This window comes from Lagenorhynchus albirostris, chromosome 11, assembly GCF_949774975.1.
Source record: "Lagenorhynchus albirostris chromosome 11, mLagAlb1.1, whole genome shotgun sequence".
Taxonomy (NCBI): Eukaryota; Metazoa; Chordata; class Mammalia; order Artiodactyla; family Delphinidae; genus Lagenorhynchus; species Lagenorhynchus albirostris.
In genome coordinates, this window is record NC_083105.1 from 35,589,945 (window position 1) to 35,610,364 (window position 20,420).

Here is a 20,420-nt window from a genome sequence, read left to right on the forward strand (position 1 = left end):
TAAATTTTTAAATTAATTCATTACTTTTACTTAGCAGAGCTAAATACTGGCTTTACATAGACATTACAGAAAAATTTTGATATTCTTCAGTTGCCAAATTCCTTAACAAAATATACTTAAAACCAAATACTTGCTAGATCCACTTGAGATCAGAAGATAGATACTATGAAATGATCCAGACCTTAGCTCAATGAATATGCCAGCATTTATGACTGGAGAAAGAGATGAAATGAACGGTTATATGGCAATCACAGTAAATTAAAAGGAAAACAATTGGAGAACTTTTTTAAATGATTACAAGTATAGAAATTATATAATATAAAAAGTCAGATGATTTTTAAATAAGTTCTTGTCTGCGTTTTACATCCTGCTCAATATTTAAATAATCGAGGCTAAATATGACAATGGCCTATTGAACACAGTCCTCAAAATTTTTGGATTTGGTTTCCTGAGTGTATGATACCTTTTTGCCGTCTGGCATTTCATTTGAGATCATAGCCTTTGCTTGAAGAGGAGAATTATCACAAGCTAAAATTATAGTTAATATAGGGTAAACTATAGTAACATCTGTGCACATGACAATTTATATTTAGTTGTATCTAAACTTCTTTGGAATTCTAATGACCATGTTGAAATTTTACTAGTTTGTAGGCTAAAGTAACATTTATTTTCCAAGGAAATTGGTTTTCTTATTTATCTTCTCTGATTTCAATATAGTATATGAGCAATCAACTGCAGATTGACTTGGAAAATGTTCTTTGATTATTGCCAATTCTTTTTAATCTTGAATTTAGGAATTTTTGGAAATAAATGGCTCTTTGCATTTATCCCCATTACCAAATACCCTGAGTATTTTCACATCAAACTGGCACAAACATGTCTTACCTCCTCACTACTTCTGAATTTACATATTATAAATATGTAAATTACCTCCTCACTACTTCTGAATTTACATATTATACTATTTCACATCACTTTTTAATTTATTCATGTAGAAAACATTTAAAGTGTACAGATCATGAGTATATACCTTGGCAGATTTTAGCAAAGTGAATATACTTGTGTACTCATATTGCCAAATAGAAATTTGTAATTTTATTCTATTTCATACTAGAAATAGCTTCCTAAGAAGTGCTTCATAGGAGCTCTCTTATACTCCATCCCAGTCACTATTCCTCTCCTTTGTCACTATCCAGACTTAATTATCAATTGCTTTGTGTTAGAGCTCTATATAAATAGAATTACAAAATAGGCATTATTTTGAATCCAGCTACTTTCACAAAATATTATATTTGTGAGATTCATTCATGCTGTTGTGTATAGCAGTAATTAATTTTGTATAGTATTCCATGGTATGAATGTAAAACAATTTCTCTTCTTTTGATATACATTTGGATTCCTTCCAGATTATTACAAATGAGATTGATAAAACCATCATTCCTGCGTTTGGCTGACATATATATGCATTTCTATTAGTAATATACCTCAGAGTAGAGTTCTTCAGAGGTTCTATATTTGTCCAGCAAGTTGATTTTCCAAATTGTTTGAAAGAGTTCCAACTTATTTACAAATATGGTTGTATAGATTTACTTTCCCAGTGGGATCTTCCCGGAATGGGGCACGAACCCGTGTCCCCTGCATCGGCAGGCGGACTCTCAACCACTGCGCCACCAGAGAAGTCCCACCATATTTCTTATAAGTGAAGTTACCTTCCCTTATTGAACATCCATCCATTCCTGGATACAGTGTAGTCTGATTTATGTCACAACTGCATTCCTAGAACTACATTCAGCTATGTCATGAATGATATTATGGTAGGTAGAATAATGGCCCCCAAAATGTCCACATCCTAACCCTTAGAACTTGTCAATATGTTATGTTACATGGCAATAGGGAATTAATCTTGCAAGTCAGCTACCTGAAAATAAGAGATTATCCTGAATTAGCGGGGTGGGGCCAGTGTAATCACTAGGACCCTCTAAAGGGAAGAGGGGAAAAGGATTAGAACCAGAGAGATGACATCATAAAAAAACTTGAGTGGCCATAGCTGGCTTTGAAGATGGAGGGAGGCCATAAGCCAAGGAATGCAGGCAATCTCTAGAAGCTTGTTTAAGGCAAGAAAATTAAATATTCTCTACAGCCTTCACAAATGAATGCAACCCTATCAACATCTTAACTTTAATCCAGTGAAACTCTTTTGGATTTCTGACTTCCAGAACTGTAAAATAATACGTTTGTATTGTTCCAAGTGATTGTATTTGTAAGGAAGTAATATTGCAGCAATAGGAAACCAATATAAATTCTGGTTTCTGAAAGCGGGGAGCTGCTGTAACAAATACCTAAATGTGTGGAAGGGACTTTTGGTTTGAGCAATTGGCTCTCAAATTTTGAGGAGCATGGTAGAATAAGCCTAGATGGCCTTGAACAGACCATTAGGAGAAATACAGATTTTCATGACTCTGCTAGTAGTGACTGAGAAAGAAGTGAGAAGATTTTATATTCTTGTCTTATTTTCTATGGCAGCGTTTGATAATATTGAACTCTTTTCAAGAAAATCTTTATTCCTTTAATATCTTTACATGTTTCTTTCATACTTCTTCAAACCTGACTATGCCTTTTTGAATCTCTCATTTAATTCTGTGTATATTGGGCACACCTTTATCTTCTGCAAATCTACGTAGTTTCCCTAGATAATAATAGTATCTGCTATGAATGACTTCATCTGTTCCTACACAGAAATGATTCACAAATATTTGTCTTCAATATGGACCCCCTCATTGAACTCCTGATTGAAAATCCAATTGCCTAATAAGCAAACTTAATAAGATGTCCCTCAGGTAATTCAAAATCAACGTGTTAAACAATGACTTTATTATTACCTTTCAAATCTGTCTCCCTCTCTAAATTGGTGCTGCTATCATCAGTCCAAATAATGAAACAAGAAATTTGAGGTTATCTTCTATTCATTATTCTATGATTTTCTTTATATCCCCCAAACCAACAGATTCTGCTTTTTAATTTTCTTATAGTTATTGATCACTTATCATGTGCCAGGTACAGGTTTTCAAAGAAAAACATGTATTAATTATTTCAATTCTAATAACAATCATATGAGGTATGTTCTATTGTCATCCTCATTTTACAAATAATCTGAGACAAAGGAAAACATTACCCAAGGTCATGAAGAAGTGAGTAGACAAGATGGGATTAGGAGGCAGGGAGCCTGGCTATAGGGCCTATGATTAAATAATAATGCTGTACTGTTATCTCTTGAATACACCCTTTATTTCATTCAGAAAATAGTTTCTTGCTTTTCAAATCTGAATTTTTTCTTCATTTTTTTTCTGCCATTATTTCTGCTGATCTCTCTCTTCCTTCCTCTTCTTTCCCCTTCTCCCTCATCCTCTTTCCTTTTTTTTCCCTTTCTTTTTGTCTTGCCTTCTTTTCTTCCCTAAAAGGTTATCTCAAATTTAGTCTATCTCTACTGAGATTCAAACACTATACCACTGTCCAAGCAATTATTTTAGAATAAAAATCGAAGTCACTCCCTTGCTTGATACCCTTTAGTAGTTTGACAGTGCCATCAGAATAAAATCCACTATTTTATACAACATTCAAAAAACTCAACAGATTTCACCCCGTCTTTAATCTTACTTCCTCTCTCTTTTCCTTGCATCTTGCTACTGATTTTCTTAGTTCCTAGTAAACGCCACATGGGTTCCTTTGCCTTTTCAACTTCGTATGTCAGTTAATAACTTCTTTATAATTTTTATCTCTAGATGATATGATTTGTGTGTTTGTTTATTGTCTCTCTCTACTACTAGAATGTACACTACCTGAGGACAAGGATGATATCTGTCTTATTCACTGCTTTACCCCAGCATGTAAAACAATTTCTGGTATGTAGTTGGTGCTCAATAAATGTTGAATCCATATGTTGAATGGATAAATTAATCAAAAATCAACAGAAAAGCATGGTGCTTGTCTTCTTTGTAGTAAGACTGAAATAGGTAGCTGCCCCAAATAAGAGTTACTTTGTTACAGTTGCCATCACTCAACATTGTGCATGTAACTATTAGTTTTATCATATTCTTTACAATAATTGCTATGATTTCTTTACAACTATATCTCCCCTACTTGATAGAAAACTTCCTAAGGATATGATGCTCATCCTTTCTTTCCTAATCATAACTTAAAATCTCCAATCATACTCTAATATTTTACTTAAGATAATCAATAAATATATTGTATATATAGCTAAAGTGATACCAGTTCCATTTAATTTTAGCACATGTCTCGTTTTTTAACCTCATGAAAATTTTTTTATACTTACCTACTCAGATGATAGTGCAATCTGATTTTTATTTCAGGTATTTGTTCAGTCCAGTTTAAAGAATAGCTTGAAGAGCCTCTCTAGCTTCTCCTAATCAAATGTTAATTTTAGGAATAAAATACTTCTAAATAAATTGATAATTTTTCATAAACAAGGACAATGTCTTTTGTTCTTTTAAATCTCTAAATATTAATTAACATTGTTTGAATTTAATACATAGTAATGTTAAAGAAAACTGTGTTACTGGTCGTGACTACAATATACTGTTTTCCTCTTTCCAAAATGACCATTTCAAACCCCCTCTCTTCTCTCCTCATGCTCCTTTTACTCTCACTCCTCTTAACTCACAGGTAAACCAAGTAGACATAATAAACTCCCTGATCTTCATTGTACCTAATCTACTATCATACCGGCATCTGTATTCAAACTCCTTGCCTACCTGTCTGTTGCCCTAGAGGTAATATTCACTGACTTTTTATTTTTAATTTTTATTGGAGTATAGTTGATTTAAAACGTTGTGTTAGTTTCAGGTATACAGCGAAGTGAATCATTTATACGTGTACATGTATCCATTCTTTTTTAGATTCTTTTCCCATATAGGTCATTACAGAGTGTTAAGTAGAGTTCTCTGTGCTATACAGTAGGCCCTTATTAGTTATCTATTTTATATCTAGTAGTGTGTACATGTCAGTCCCAGTCTCCCAATTTTTCCCTTCCTCCCTTACCCTCTGGTAACCATAAGTTTGTTTTCTACATCTGTGACTTTATTTCTGTCTTGTGAGTTCATTCGTATCATTTTTTTTAATTCTACATATAAGTGATGTCATATGTTATTTGTCTTTCTCTGACTTCACTTAGTATCATAATCTTTAGGTCATCCATGTTGCTGCAAATGACATTATTTCATTGATTTTTATGGTTAAGTAATATTCCATTGTATATATGTGCCACATCTTCTTTATCCACTCCTCTGTCAATGAACATTTAGGTTGCTTCAGTGTCTTGGGTATTGTAAATAGTGCTGCAATGAACATTGGGGTGCATGAATCTTTTCAAATTATGGTTTTCTCTGGATATATGCCCAGGAGTGGGATTGCTGGATCGTATGGTAGTTTTACCTTTAGTTTTTTAAAGAACCTCCATACTGTTCTCCATAATGTTGTAACAATGTACATGCTCATCAACAGTGTAGGAGGGTTTCCTTTTCTCTGCATCCTCTCGAGCATTTACTGTTTGTAGAATTTTTGATGATGGCCATGCTAACTAGTGTGAGGTGATGCCTCATTGCAGTTTTGATTTGTGTTTCTCTAATAATTAGTGATGCTGAGCATCTTTTCATGTGTTTTTTTGGCCAATAATTAGTGATGTGCAGCATCTTTTCATGTGATTTTTGGCCATCTGTATGTCTTCTCTGAAGAAATGTCTATTTAGGCCTTCTGCCCATTTTTTTGATTGGGTTGTTTGTTTTTTTGATATTGAACTGCATGGGCTGTTTGTATATTTTGGAGATTAATCCCTTGTCAATTACTTCATTGCAAATATTTTCTCGCATTTTGAGGGTTGTCTTTCAGTCTTGTTTAAGGTTTCCTTTGTTGTGCAAAAGCTTTTAAGTTTCATTAGGTCCCATTTGTTTATTTTTATTTTCATTACTCTAGGAGGTGGATCCAAAAAGATATTGCTGCAATTTATGTCAGAGAGTATTCTGCCTATGTTTTCCTCTATAAGAATTTTATAGTGTCTGGCCTTACATTTAGGTCTTTAATCCATTTTGAGTTTATTTTTGTGTATGGTGTTAGGGAGTGTTCTAATTTCATTCTTTTACATGTAGCTGTCCAGTTCTCCCAGAACCACTTATTGAAGAGGCTGTCTTTTCTCCTTTGTATATTCTTTCCTCCTTTGTCATAAATTAGTTGACCATGGTTTTATGTCTGGACTTTCTATCCTGTTCCATTGATCTGTATTTCTATTTTTGTGCCAGTACCATATGGTTTTGATGACTGTACCTTTGTAGTATCGTCTGAAGTCAGGGAGCCTGATTCCTCCAGCTCTGTTTTTCTTTCTCAACATTGTTTTGGCTATTTGGGGTCTTTTGTATTTCCATACAAATTGTAAATTCTTTGTTCTAATTCTGTGAAAAATGCCCTTAGTAATTTGATAGGGATTCAATAGAATCTGTAGATTGCTTTGGGTAGTATAGTCATTTTCACAATGTTGATTCTTCCAATCCAAGAACATGGTATATCTCTCCATATGTTTGTATCATCTTTAATTTTTTTCATCAGTGTCTTATAGTTTTCTGCCTACAGGTCTTTTGTCTCCTTAAGTAGGTTTATTCCTAGGTATTTTATTCTTTTTGTTGCAATGGTAAATGGGAGTGTTTCCTTAATTTCTCTTTCAGATTTTTCATCATTAGTGTATAGGAATGCAAAAGATTCCTGTGCATTAATTTTGTATCCTGCTACTCTACCAAATTCATTGATTAGCTCTAGTAGTTTTCTGGTAGCATCTTTAAGATTTTCTATGTATAGTATCTTGTCATCTGCAAACAGTGACAGTTTTACTTCTTTTCCAATTTGGATTCCTTTTATTTCTTTTTACTCTCAGATTGCCATGGCTAGAACTACCAAAGCTGTGCTTAATAAAAGTGGCAGGAGTGGACATCGTTGTCTTGTTCCTGATCTTAGAGGGGATGCTTTCAGTTTTTCATAGTTGAGAATTCTGTTAGCTGTGGGTGTGTCATGTATGGCCTTTATTATGTTGAGGTAGGTTCCCTCTGTGCCCATTTTCTGGAGAGTTTTTATCATAAATGGATGTTGAATTTTGTCATAATCGTTTTTCTGCATCTATTGAGATGATCATATGGTTTTTATTCTTCAGTTTGTTAATGTGGTGTGTCACATTAACTGATTTGCCTATATTGAAGAAGACTTGCATTTCTGGGATAAATCCCACTTGATCATGGTGTATGGTCCTTTTAATGTGTTGTTGGATTTGATTTGCTAGTATTTTGTTGAAGATTTTTGCATCTGTGTTCTTCAGTGATATTGATCTGTAATTTTCTTTTTTTTGTGGTATCTTTGTCTGGTTTTGGTATCAGGGTGATTGTGGCCTCATAGAATGAGCTTGGGAGTGTTCTTTCCTCTGCAGTTTTTTGGGGAGAGCTTCAAAAGAATAGATGCTAACTCTTCTCTAAATGTTTGATAGAATTTGCTTGTGAAGTCATCCGGTCCTGGACTTTTTTGGGGAGTCTTTTTATCTTACTGTACATTTCAGTAACTGTGATTGGTATGTTCATATTTTCTATTCCCTCCTGATCCAGTCTTGGAAGGTTATACCTTTCTAAGAATTTGTTGACCATTGACCATTTTATTGACGTATATTTTCTTGTAGTAGTTTCTTATGATCCTTTGTATTTCTGCAGTGTCTGTTGTAACTTGTCCTTTTTCATTTCTAATTTTGTTGATTTGAGCCCTTTCCTTTTTTTTCCTGATGAGTCTAGCTAAAAGTTTATCAATATTTCTTATCTTTTCAAAGAACCAGCTTTTAATAGCTTCATTGATCTTGTTTTCTTCAACTCTATTTCATTTATTTCTGCTCTGATTTTTATGATTTCTTTCCTTCTACTAATTTTGGGTTTTGTTTCTTCTTCTTTCTCTTGCTGCTTTAGGTGTAATATTAGGTTGTTTATTTGAGCTTTGTTTCCAGAGTTAATATTGTATTGCTATAAACTTCACTCTTAGAACTGCTTTTGCTGCATCAAGTAGGTTTTGGATTGTTGTTTTTTCTTGTTATTTGTCTCTAGTTATTTTTTGATTTCCTGTTTGAATCTTCAGTGATCCAGTGGTTGTTTAGTAATTTTTAGCCTCCATATGTTTGTGTTTCTAGAGTTGTTTTTTTTCCTGTAATTGATTTCCAGTCTCATAATGTTGTGGTCATAAAAGATGCTTGATATGATTTCAGTTTTCTTAAATTTACCAAGCCTTGATTTGTGGCCTAAGATGTGATCTATCCTTGAGAATGTTTCATGTGCACTTGGGAAGAAAGTTTATTCTGCTGCTTTCAGATGGAATGCCCTATAAATATCAATTAAGTTCATCTGGTCTAATGTGTCATTTAAGGCTTGTGTTTCCTTACTGATTTTCTCTCTGGATGATCTGTCCATTGGTATAAATTGGTTGTTACTGTCAATTTCCCATTTATGGCTCTTAACATTTGCTATATATTGAGGTGCTCCTATGTTGGGTGCATATATATTTACAATTGTTATATCTCCTTCTGTGATTGATCCCTTGATCACTATGTAGTGTCCTTGCTTGTCTTATATATCAGTCTTTATTTTAAAGTCTATTTTTTCTTATATGAGTATTGCTACTTTCTTTTAACTTTTATTTGCCTGGAATATCTTTTTCCATCCCCTCACTTTCACTCTGTATGTGTCCCTAGGTCTGAAGTGAGTCTCTTGTAGACATCATATATTTGGATCTCATTTTTGTATCCATTCAGCCAGTCTACATCTTCTGGTTGGAGCATTTAATACACTTAACATTTAAGGTAATTATTGACCTGTATGTTCCTATTGCCCTTAATGGTTTTGGATTCATTTTAGTCAGTCTTTTTTCCTTTGTTCCTTCTTTTGCTCTCTTCTCTTGTGGTTTGATAACTTCTTTAGTGTTTTGTTTGGGTTGCTTCTTCATTTTTGTGTCTGTATCTGTTGTAGTTTTTTTGTTTGCATTTCCCATGAGGTTTTGATATAGCAGTCTATTTATGTCCAAGGTTGTTTTAAGTTGCTGGTCTCTTAATTTCAAATGCAATTCCTTTTTCTAGCATTTGTACTCTTCTCTTGTCACAGTTCCTGGTTTTGATATCATATTTGTGTGTGGATGATTTCCTACTTTTACTGTATGTTTGCCTTTACCCATGAGCTTTCCCATTTGTGATTTTCTTGTTGTGGTCTTTTTTTTCCCCCCCAGCCTAGAGAAGTTCCTTTAGCATTTGTTGTGATACTGGTTTGGTGGTGCTGAATTCTCCTAGCTTTTGCTTGTCTGTAAAGTTTTGGTTTCGCCATTGAATCTGAATGAGAGCTTTGCTTGGTATAGCATTCTTGGTTGTAGGTTCTTCCCTTAAATCACTTGAAATATATCAAGCCACTCCCTTCTGGCCTGAAGAGTTTCTGCTGAAAAAACAGCTGATAACCTTATGGGGATTCCCTTGTATGTTATTTGTTGCTTTTCCCTTGTTGCTTTTAATATTTTTTCTTTGTATTTAGTTTTTGTTAGTTTAATTACTTTGTGTCTCAGCATGTTCCTCCTTGGATTTATCCTGTATGGGACTCTCTGCACTTCCTGGCCTTGGGTGACTGTTTCCTTTCCCATGTTAGGGAAGTTTTCAGCTATAATCTCTTCATATATTTTCTCAGGCCCTTTCCCTTCTCTTCTTCTTCTGGGACCCCTATAATGCAGATGTTGGTGCATTTAATGTTGTCCCAGAGGTCTCTGAGACCGTCCTCATTTCTTTTCATTCTTTTTTCTTTCTTCTGTTCTATGGCAGTGATTTCCTCCACCCTGCCTTCCAGCTCACTTATTCATTCTTCTCCCTCAGGTATTCTGCTATTGATTTCTTCTACTGTACTTTTCAATTCAGTTATTGTGCTGTTCATCTCTATTTGTTTGTTCTTTAAATCTTCTATCTCTTTATTAAACATTTTTTGTATCTTCTTGGTCTGTGCCTCCATTCTTTTTCGGAGATCTTGGATCATCTTTACTATCATTATTCTGAATTCTATTTCAGGTAGATTTCCTATCTCCACTTCACTTAGTTGTTCTTCTGGGGTTTTATCTTGTTCCTTCATCTGAGACATATTCCTCTGCTGTCTCATTTTGTCTTATGTTGTGTGATTGCTCTTTTGGTTCTGCAGGCTGGAGGGTTGTAGCTCTTCTTGCTTCTGCTCTGTCCCCTGGTGTGTGAGGTTAGTCCAGGGGCTTGTGCAGGCTTCATGGTGGGAGGGACTGGTGCCTGCCCTCTTGTGGGTGGGGCTGGATTTTGTGCCTCTATTGGGAAGGGCCATGACAAGGATTGTGTTTTGAGGTGGCTGTGAGCTCAGTACAACTTTAGGCAACCTGTCTGCTGATGGGTGGGGCTGTGTTCCCTACCTTGTTTGTTGTTTGGCTTGAGGCATTCCAGCACTGGAACTTGCAGGCTGTTGGTTGGGGCCAGGTCTTTGTGCTGAAATGGAGACCTCCAGGAGAGCTCATGCCAATCAGTATTCCCTGGGGCCTCCGCTCACAGTGTTCTTGCCCCCACAGTGAGCTACAGCCAACCCTCATCTCCCCAGGAGACCCTCTAAGACCCCTAGGTAGGTGTAGCCCAGTTTTCTATGGAGATACTGCTTTGTTTTGACTCCTAGTGCATGTGAGACCTTGTGTGCACCTTCCAAGAGTGGGATCTCTGTTTCTCCCAGAAACAGTGTGGCGTGTGGAGCTGCTGCACTCAAGCCCCTCTGGCCTTCAAGGCTAGATGCTCTGGGGATTCTTCCCTCCAGTGCCAGACCCCCAGACTGTCTTGGCTATTTTTGTGTGGGAATGTCCCTGTGTAACCTGCATGGGTTAATAGTTTTTGGTTCAAGGGCTGTTTTTTTTTTTTTTTTTTTTAAAGAAGATGTTGGGGGTAGGAGTTTGTTAATTAATTTATTTGTTTTTGCTGTGTTGGGTCTTCGTTTCTGTGCGAGGGCTTTCTCTAGTTGTGGCAAGCGGGGGCCACTCTTCATCGCAGTGCACGGGCCTCTCACTATCGCGGCCTCTCTTGTTGCGGAGCACAGGCTCCAGACGCACAGGCTCAGTAGCTCCGCAGCACGTGGGATCTTCCCAGACCAGGGCCCAAACCCGTGTCCCCTGCATTAGCAGGCAGATTCACAACCGCTGCACCACCAGGGAAGCCCTCAAGAGCTGTTTTTAGTGTGGATGTTTGCCACCTTTTCCTCAGTGTATGCTCGCTGTTATCCCCTTGGTAGGAGGTGTGACTGATGTGGTGACCTGAGCCAGCACTGGATATTGAGCAGGGCCTCCCCTTTGCTCTGCTGTGGTCACTGCCCTGTCAGAGATGGTGTCTGCTCCCTAGCTGTTGGAGTAGAGGCTTGAGTTGAGAATACAAATAGTAAGATTTTAGGGTCATAGGATATGCATAAATTCAGAATTAGTGGATAATTTAACAGTTTTCCATAGTGTTCATAGAAATATACTTTCACCAGCAATATATGAATTCCAGTTTCTCCACATTCTGGCCCAAACTTGGTATTTTTAATTTTTTTTCATTTTAGTCACTCTAGTGTGTGTAGTTTCCAGTACAACTTAACATTTTTTTAGCCTTCTATCATGTCAATCCAATTTATGGGTTTTGATTTTTTGTCATTTTTTTGCTTGCTTGTTTCCTGCCATTATATCTATGTTACATTACCCATCATGGGTTAATACATTTTAAAAACTTCTTTAATGTTATTTATGAGAGTTTTGACAGGGGATGGAGTTAAATGTGCACAATCTATCTTTCACTAGATGTCCATTAAACCATTTTCAGTTAAAAAAGAGATGCAGTAAAAATGCACTTACCCTAAAAACAATGCAAGTATCATTCTTAAGTGGAATACTTTGTTTTTTCAAATGAAATACTTAACATTAAATATACCTTTCCTTTCTTGCTCTAGCAAAGTCCATTATATTAGGTAGAAATAATTTAACTTCCTATATTTTAGGGATTCTAAATTATTTTAAACTTATTTTAGTCTATGTGCATTTATTCCCAATAGATCCATTACAATTGTAACAGTATTTTAAATTCAGGAAATCTAGAACTTGATAATGCTCTGTTTTTTGTTGCTAATTTTAACATACCTACAATGCAATTACGTCCTTCAGGTTCACTTCTCTGATCACACAAATGCAGTATACTGAGTCAATAACTTTAACACAAATAAAACAATTTCTTGGTCTATGAAATTCCAATTAAATCAGTTCTGATTTTAGAGCCTACTTTTGAAGACCACACTGTATAACAATTTATGATTGTTTTAGTTTCAAAAAGTATTATCTGTAATGTGACGATAAAATTTTCTGGTGAGTGAACAAAGCAATCAAGTAATTGGCCATGGTAAACAAATCATTTTGACATTTTAATAAAACTCAATTTTAAGCACTTCCCAGTTATATTTTTAAAGATACCCTAAATTCTATCTAGCTGTGAAGTTTTCCTTATTCATGAGCACATGGGAAATAGATGCTGTGTTTTTATAATAGGCCTTCTTTAGCAGACACTTTAATAGGAAATATAATATTTATTTTTAGGGGGTTTAGGGAAAGTATTGAAGCCCAGACCCTACTTCTTATTCCTTTTTTTCCAAATTTCTCTGAGTCAATAAACAAATATAACAAATAAGGTAATACTTTTATAAATCATCAATTTCCCAATATCCAATATTCCAAGTGTAGACTTGAGATACAGTTCATATAAGAGACCTAAGCAGGATTTCCTAATTTATTCTGATTTAAAATGAGAATAAATGCATCTGAAAGACGAGTTCATTTTTCTGAGTAGCAGAATGAACAAGTATGAGCAGACTTTTTAAAGGGATAAAAGATGTATGCTTATTACAGGGGTGGTGGGGAGACAGCACAGAATGCATGAACACTGGCTTTGACTAGAGTGATATAGCTTACTAGTAAAACACAGCATATACTGAAATTGAGAGCAAATTCATTAATTTTATTTTCTGGAGGATAACCATGAATAAAACATCAAAAGTTCTTTCAATTGTTTCCTCCTAACAAAAGAGGGTGTATTCATTTGCTAGGGCTGCCGTAACAAAATACCAGAGACTAGGTGGCTTAAACAACATACATTTATTTTCTCACAGTTCTGGAGGCTGGAAGCCTAAGACTGACATGATGGCAGGTTTAGTTTCTCCTGAGGCTTCTCTCCTTGGTTTATAGACAGCTGCCTTCTCTCTCTGTCTTTACATGGCCTGTCTCTGTTTGTAGACATCCCTGGTATCGCTTCATCTTTTTTATAAGAACACCAGTAGTATTGGATTAAGGCCCATCCATCTGACCTCATTCAACAGTTATTACCTCTTTAAAGGCCCTGTCTGCAAGTATAGTCACACTCTAAGGTACCAGGGGTTTAGGACTTCAACATATGAATTTGGGGGGAGGGTAACACAATTCAGTCCATAAAAGAAGGACAAAATTTTGGATAGATGTTTTCTATTTATGTGGTAGGCATGCCCCTTTTCCCTGCCACTTAATATATGCAACACTAATTTGAATACATGCTTCCATTGCATCAATGTATACATGCAATGTATACAATTAGTTGTATTCCTTTTATCAGTAAATCACTCTGAAAGGGAAAGCAAAGCACAATCTATCTATGGCTAATGAAATTTCTTCCAATAATTTTAAACTATGGAGGTGGACAAGAGATTAGAAATATGATTCCTGTGGGGCAGAAATAAGTGTGTAATTGATCTTTTAACCCAGACAGAACACTTTGTCTAATACATACTAAATACTGATATCTATTTTTTTGGTCAATGATAGTGAAATGGAGAAAAAGATAGAAAAATCCAGGTAGTATAGTAAAAATCTTATTTATTCTATTTAAAATCTACCAAATATCCATGGACACTTCAAAGTCATCAGTTTCCACCTGTACCATGGTTACTCCTCCCAAATTCAATTTCTTAGGGAATGGAATCACGATTCCCTCCCTCATGCCTGTCAGGAACTTAGGAACCCATTGTTAACTTCTTAAACTCACAATTCCAGTCATAAAGCACTTTAAATTCTACCTCCAAACTGTCATGCATATGTTTCTCTCCATGCCCAATGTCACTGTTCGTATATAGTATTTTATATATAGTATTTTAACCTGCTTTACTACATTATTTACCCAGCTAGTATACCAACCTCTATCTCTGATACCCTTATACCAACTTCCCAGTCTGTTTCTATTTGTCAAATAGAAATCTGATAATACCAATAATTAACTCCTCTTGTGGCATACATATCTTGTCACCCAGCTCCCTGTTTACATTTCTGACCCTCGTCATAGCTGGACATCTGTCATGTATATATAATAAAGTTATACTAAATATTTTATAGACTGGGTCCTTAGGTTTTATATATTAATCCCTCTGTCAGGAAATATACTTATTCACATTTTCCTTCCTGTCTATCTCTTCCTTGTCCTTCAGAATGAAATAGTTTCCTCCTCATAAGAAATTGTTCCCATTACTACCCCTCCTTTTAGGACTTAATTACTTGCTTACTATATTGTTGTTATTACTTGTTTCCTATAGAAAGCCCATGTATATCTCTGCTGGATTAACACTGTACCACAGTTGTTTGCTAGCTTGTATGAATCTCCATCTAGAATGTGTATTCCCTGGACTCAGGATTAATATTTGCTATTTTTATTTGTTTGCTTATATTATTGTTTGTCTTTTTTTTCAATAAATAAAAACTGAATAAGAACAATAAATATTTGACAAGACAATACTTGGAAAACTCACTTCCTCTAAAAACATAAATCTCAGTTCTATTGCATGATACAAGTTTAAATTCTAGGTTTCAAAATTTCTAGGCAAAGTATATAGGAAATATTACCTTTATTCTAAACCTAAAATAAACAGATCTTCAGAGGTGGAAAATGTAAACAGATCTTTATAGGTGGAATTTTGAATGACATGAGGAATACTCATAAATTAGAAGGTTACTTGGATTGAACATAAATGCATTATACATAAGTGTATCATACTTAAATACATGGTAATGAAACTTTTTTGGATTCTTACTATTTTAGTTATCCATTTATTGGTGTATCACTTAAAATAACTTCCATTTATTAGCTGTCATAATTCTCTGGAATTGACTGGACTTAGGTGGACTAGTCTTGTTTGTTCCATATACAAATTGTCCCCAACTTACAGTAGTTTGACTTAAAATTTTTTGACTTTATGAGAGTGGGAAAGCAGTAAACATTCAGTAGAAAGCATACATTGAATTTTGATCATTTTCCAAACTGACATTATGAGGTACATACTTTCTCATGATGCTGGGTAGTGGCAGCGAGCCACAGCTTCCAGTCAGCCAAGTGATCATGAAGGTGAATAACCGATACACTTGGTAATGGTAATGGTTGTACCCATACAACCATTCTGCTATTCACTTTCAGTACAGTACTCAATACATTACGTAAGATATTTAACACTTTATTATAAAATAGGCTTTGTGTAGATAATTTTGCCCAACTGTAGGCTAATGTAAGTGTTCTGAGCACGTTTAAAGTAGGCTAGGTTAAGCTCTGATGTTCAGTGGGTTAGGTGTATTAAATGCATTTTCAGTTGACAATCTTTTCAACTTATGAGTTTATCGGATGTAACCTCATTGTAAATCGAGAAAGATCTTTTCTACCATCTGGACTGCTTTCATCTAGTGGCTTAATCGGGGCTGAGATATTCAAGATGACTTACTCATGTAAGTTAAAATTGGTGCTGGCATTGGCTGGGGGTTCAGGCATGGTTTCTACGAGAGAGTTTTGATTTACACAGTATGGGTAAGATAGGTAAATGAGAAAATCTGGTTTAAAAAATTAGATCATAGACAGCTTGGATGTCATGTTCAGGAATTTGACTTTTAATAATCATTTTAATAATCATTGGAAGGTGATGAAATATACTAAGCAGAAGATTGACTTTTAAAATGTCAGGTTTTTTATGAATGTAATTTTAGCAACTGGATAAAAGATACTTGGGGGTAGGAAGCATGCCATTGACATGTATTAGTTGAGAGTTTACAAAAGACAGATATAAAGCAGTAACATTATTGGAGGAACAAAAAGAACATTGAAAGGCATCATATCAAAATAAGAGGACTCCATTGACAGTCTCAGGGAAAAATAGGAAAGATCATGCTTGAGGATGAGTTTGAAGCTTTAAGCTTGGGGAAGTAGATAGTTCTGACATCATTCATGGAGACAAAACAGAAAAAGGCATAAAATTTTGGGGGGGAAGATAACAAGTCCAGTTTAGTTTTTAACCAAATCTGAGGTGGCTTTGGTACATCTGTGTACTTTGAAATATGGCTCTCAGCATGAAAGAGAAAGAGGGGATAGAAATACAGATTTTGCAGTTATCAAGAATGTGCTTTGGAAAATAGCGTTACTCAGGATGAGACTGGCAGTTTTATATATTACTGTAGGACTGTAAGCTTATTCAACAATGTTCTCAAAGAAATTAAATAGCATGAAAAATGTTCCTATTAGAATAAGTAGGGGGGAAATATCCTAAGCTAAATATGTAATATGTATTCAACAATTGTCTTTTAGTTCATTGATTCAGAGCCTGCATCTTGTCTTTCTCCTCCTTGCTGCCTCCTTTAGAGCTAAATCACGTATACTGGGACAGTGTGGATAATGAAAATTTGCTTGTATGAGCAAACTGTGCAGCGCTTCAGGCCTACTTTTCCAGGTGCTCTTTGTATTAAACAAAATGTAGATTTTTAAAGATATAATGAATGTATAACAACAGGCTTTTTCATTGCAAGTATCAAAGTAACCACTGAAGGAAAAAAATTAGCTTTTGATTCCTTCTTCTTCTTTTTTTTTTTTTTTTTTTTTTTTGCGGTACACGGGCCTCTCACTGTCGTGGCCTCTCCCGTGCGGAGCACAGGCTCCGGACGCGCAGGCTCAGCGGCCATGACTCACGGGCCCAGCCGCTCCGCGGCATGTGGGATCTTCCCAGACCGGGGCACGAACCTGTGTCCCCTGCATCGGCAGGCGGACTCTCAACCACTGCGCCACCAGGGAAGCCCTGATTCCTTCTTTTTGTAACTAGACATTTGATGAGCAATTCGAGGATTACTATTAAGGGACCCAGAAACCATTTGCAGAAAAATTTTAGAGTGCTTCCTCAAGAATGTCAATATAATAGCCTGAAGTGTTTGTAGCAGAGGGCAGAAAACCTTTTCTAATATTCCACATAATAACTACCTCAAAGCCAGGTTTTGACCATAACACCAGGACCAAAGCTCAGGATGAAAACCATAAAGCTAGGATTCATTAATAATAGGTATATATAGAGAATTTAAAATAAATATCAAAAGTAATAAAAATGGGGCTTCCCTGGTGGCGCAGTGGTTGAGAGTCTGCCTGCCGATGCAGGCTATACGGGTTCGTGCCCCGGTCCAGGAAGATCCCACATGCCGCGGAGCAGCTGGGCCCGTGAGCCATGGCCGCTGAGCCTGCACGTCCGGAGCCTGTGCTCTGCAACAGGAGAGGCCACGACAGTGAGAGGACCGCGTACCGCAAAAAAAAAAAAAAAAAAAAAAGTAATAAAAATGAAATTATAAAAACTTTCAAAAAACAAATTTTATACAAGATAGAAACATTTCAATATAGCTAAAGAAATGTGACATGTACATTTTTAATGTTTTTATTAAGCCAAAACATTTTTTATGATTATTTGAACATACTAATATTTTTTGCTGAAAACTCTGAAATTACAGAAAAGCATAAAAAATGAAATTAGTCATTCATCATCCCCATATTAAAAGGAAATCTCTACAAAAACTATAGCTATGTATATTACCATATGTAGTATGATTATGCATATATATTATGCACAATGTATTTTTTTTACATTTTATGACAAAAACTTACCAATGAACTATGAACATTTTCATATATTACCAAATAATGCATTTATCTTCATAGAAGTCAATTTTATGGCTTTATCATAATTTATTTCTTAATCTTGAGAAAGTATAATTTAAAATTATCAGATGGCAGGCAGTGATATAGTAGTGTATGAAGCAGTTATCGAAGAAATTGTCTCGAGAACCAAAGATACTAAAAGCAAAATGAGAATAAATTGACCATAGAATGTTTGTATGTAACAGTGATTAGCTAAAGCTGGTGGGAGGAGGGAGAAGAGGGGGGGAGAGTTAAAGAAGGACTTTGAAAGCCACACTTAAAGAGTTCACATTTTATCCTGAGGGCATGTTTGTGTCCAAAGGCATACTTTAATAAAATCAATGTTTTTGAAAGTTTAATCAAGTGGCCATATGTTATGGGAGTGGAGTGAGGAGAGACTGAAGACAAGCAGACCTGTAAAGTGGTCACTGTATTAATCCCAGCAAGAGATGAAAGGGATGGCAAAGGGAATGGAAAGAAAACGACAGATGAAGAGAAATGTTTTGAGTAACAATGTCATATAACTGAGTCCCTCTGATCGAAGAGGAAAAGCAAACATTACATTGGATTTGAACAGGAAATTTGAAGCTATGGCAAACCCTCAACTCAAAATTTTGGTGGCTCTTTGGAGTATAATAAAAGAGTCTGTTGCAGTTCTGAATAAGTAACAAGTAAATTTAACTGCACAGAAAGTACCTGCAGTATTGGAGCCCTGGGCAAGAATAAGCTAAGGATAAAAGGAGTGAATAGCAAAAGTTTAAGAAGTACATGGAGGGAATGTCCATAGTAAGGAAGGCAAGAGGAGGAAGGTAACCAGGAACTTTTGATCCTTATGCCATCCCCAGGATAAATGGAAGACATAATACATAGAGCACTGGTCAGCTGAGGGAGAAGCAGGCATGCTCACACTGTCTGTACGGAGCTTCACAATTGTGTATCACACTCTCTGAGAAATTTCCTGGACTCTTTTTGCTTCCCTATGATCTCTCCAGTGTCTAATCTCTGTTGTAGCAGTTGGTTATATAGCACTTTGACATTTAGACAATATCCTTTATAACAATATATAAGATTTAGCATATATTTGCATTTCTAATTATAGCATAAGGTTACTGATGTAAATTTAAAAATATATATAGCCAAAGGTGTTGTAATGAAAGAGAACTGGACATAACTTGAAATATGTGCAGTGTAAACCAGCAACTGCCCCTTAATAAATGTGACAATTTAACCCCTTCAAACTCTATTGCTCTTTTCAGTCCTACATCTTTTCATTATGTTTGGTGTTTTCCTTCATTTCCTGAGACTTGTTTGGCCTCTTTCCAATTTATAATTTGTAAATTCTCACTGTGATAACTTAGTAGCTTTCAGCCCAGGAGACTCAATTTTTCTTCTAAACACATATCAAATAATATCTTAGTAGGCTGCCAACCTGTTTAAGTTTAAATTCTAGGGAGACTGTGATCACTAGGCTCTTGCCACAGATTTCTGGGATCAAAAACTGATCCATTGTTTTCCAAAGTCAGCTTCACATTGTAATCATCTGGGAAATCTTTTTCAAATACGGATTCCTAGCTCTCACTGCATACATCGTAATTTAGTTTGTATGGAGGGTAACCTGGGAATCAGATTTTTTTTGAACTCTCCAGGTGATTCTAATCTAATGATTCTAATTCTAACTCTCCAGGTGATTCTAATTCTAATGAGAAGTTTGGAAACCACTGGATTACTCTTTTGTCTCTGTGTCTTATAGTGCATATGCACCCACCTTATCGCTGAGCATTGAATCATGACACCTGATTTCTACCCTTCTGGGATCTCCTTTTTCCTCTTGAGATAGGGGAACCAATGCATCTATACATTTCCCACTGTCATAGCTTGCACAATAGAACTAGCACAGAGCTCTTCAAATATTCTGGTACCCCAGCCTTGCCCCAGTCCAGGGTATCTCTTAATGCTTTAGATAAGGAAGTGTTTTCTGGACTTTCTTAGGGTTGGAGGGGCAGGTTACTCCAAAAAAGCCTGCTATTTCAGCAGCCTATGAACGCCTTTTCCAATCCTGTGCTGTTGAAATTGCTGCATTTCAACCGCATTGATTGTAAATAATTGCTTAGTCAAGGCTTTGCTCGCTAATCCAATAGACTATTAATAGTAACATCAATCACAAGTGCTTACAACAACACATTAAAACCCAAATTCTCAGTGAGTGCTCACCAAGTTAATAAATTCATCCTGATCAAGTCATGATATATGATCATGATGTATGATTATGTCATGTTATCTCTTCTTCCATACAGTCCAACACTTTTAGATTGCACTCCATAATACTCCCCAGTTTCCTGCAGATACA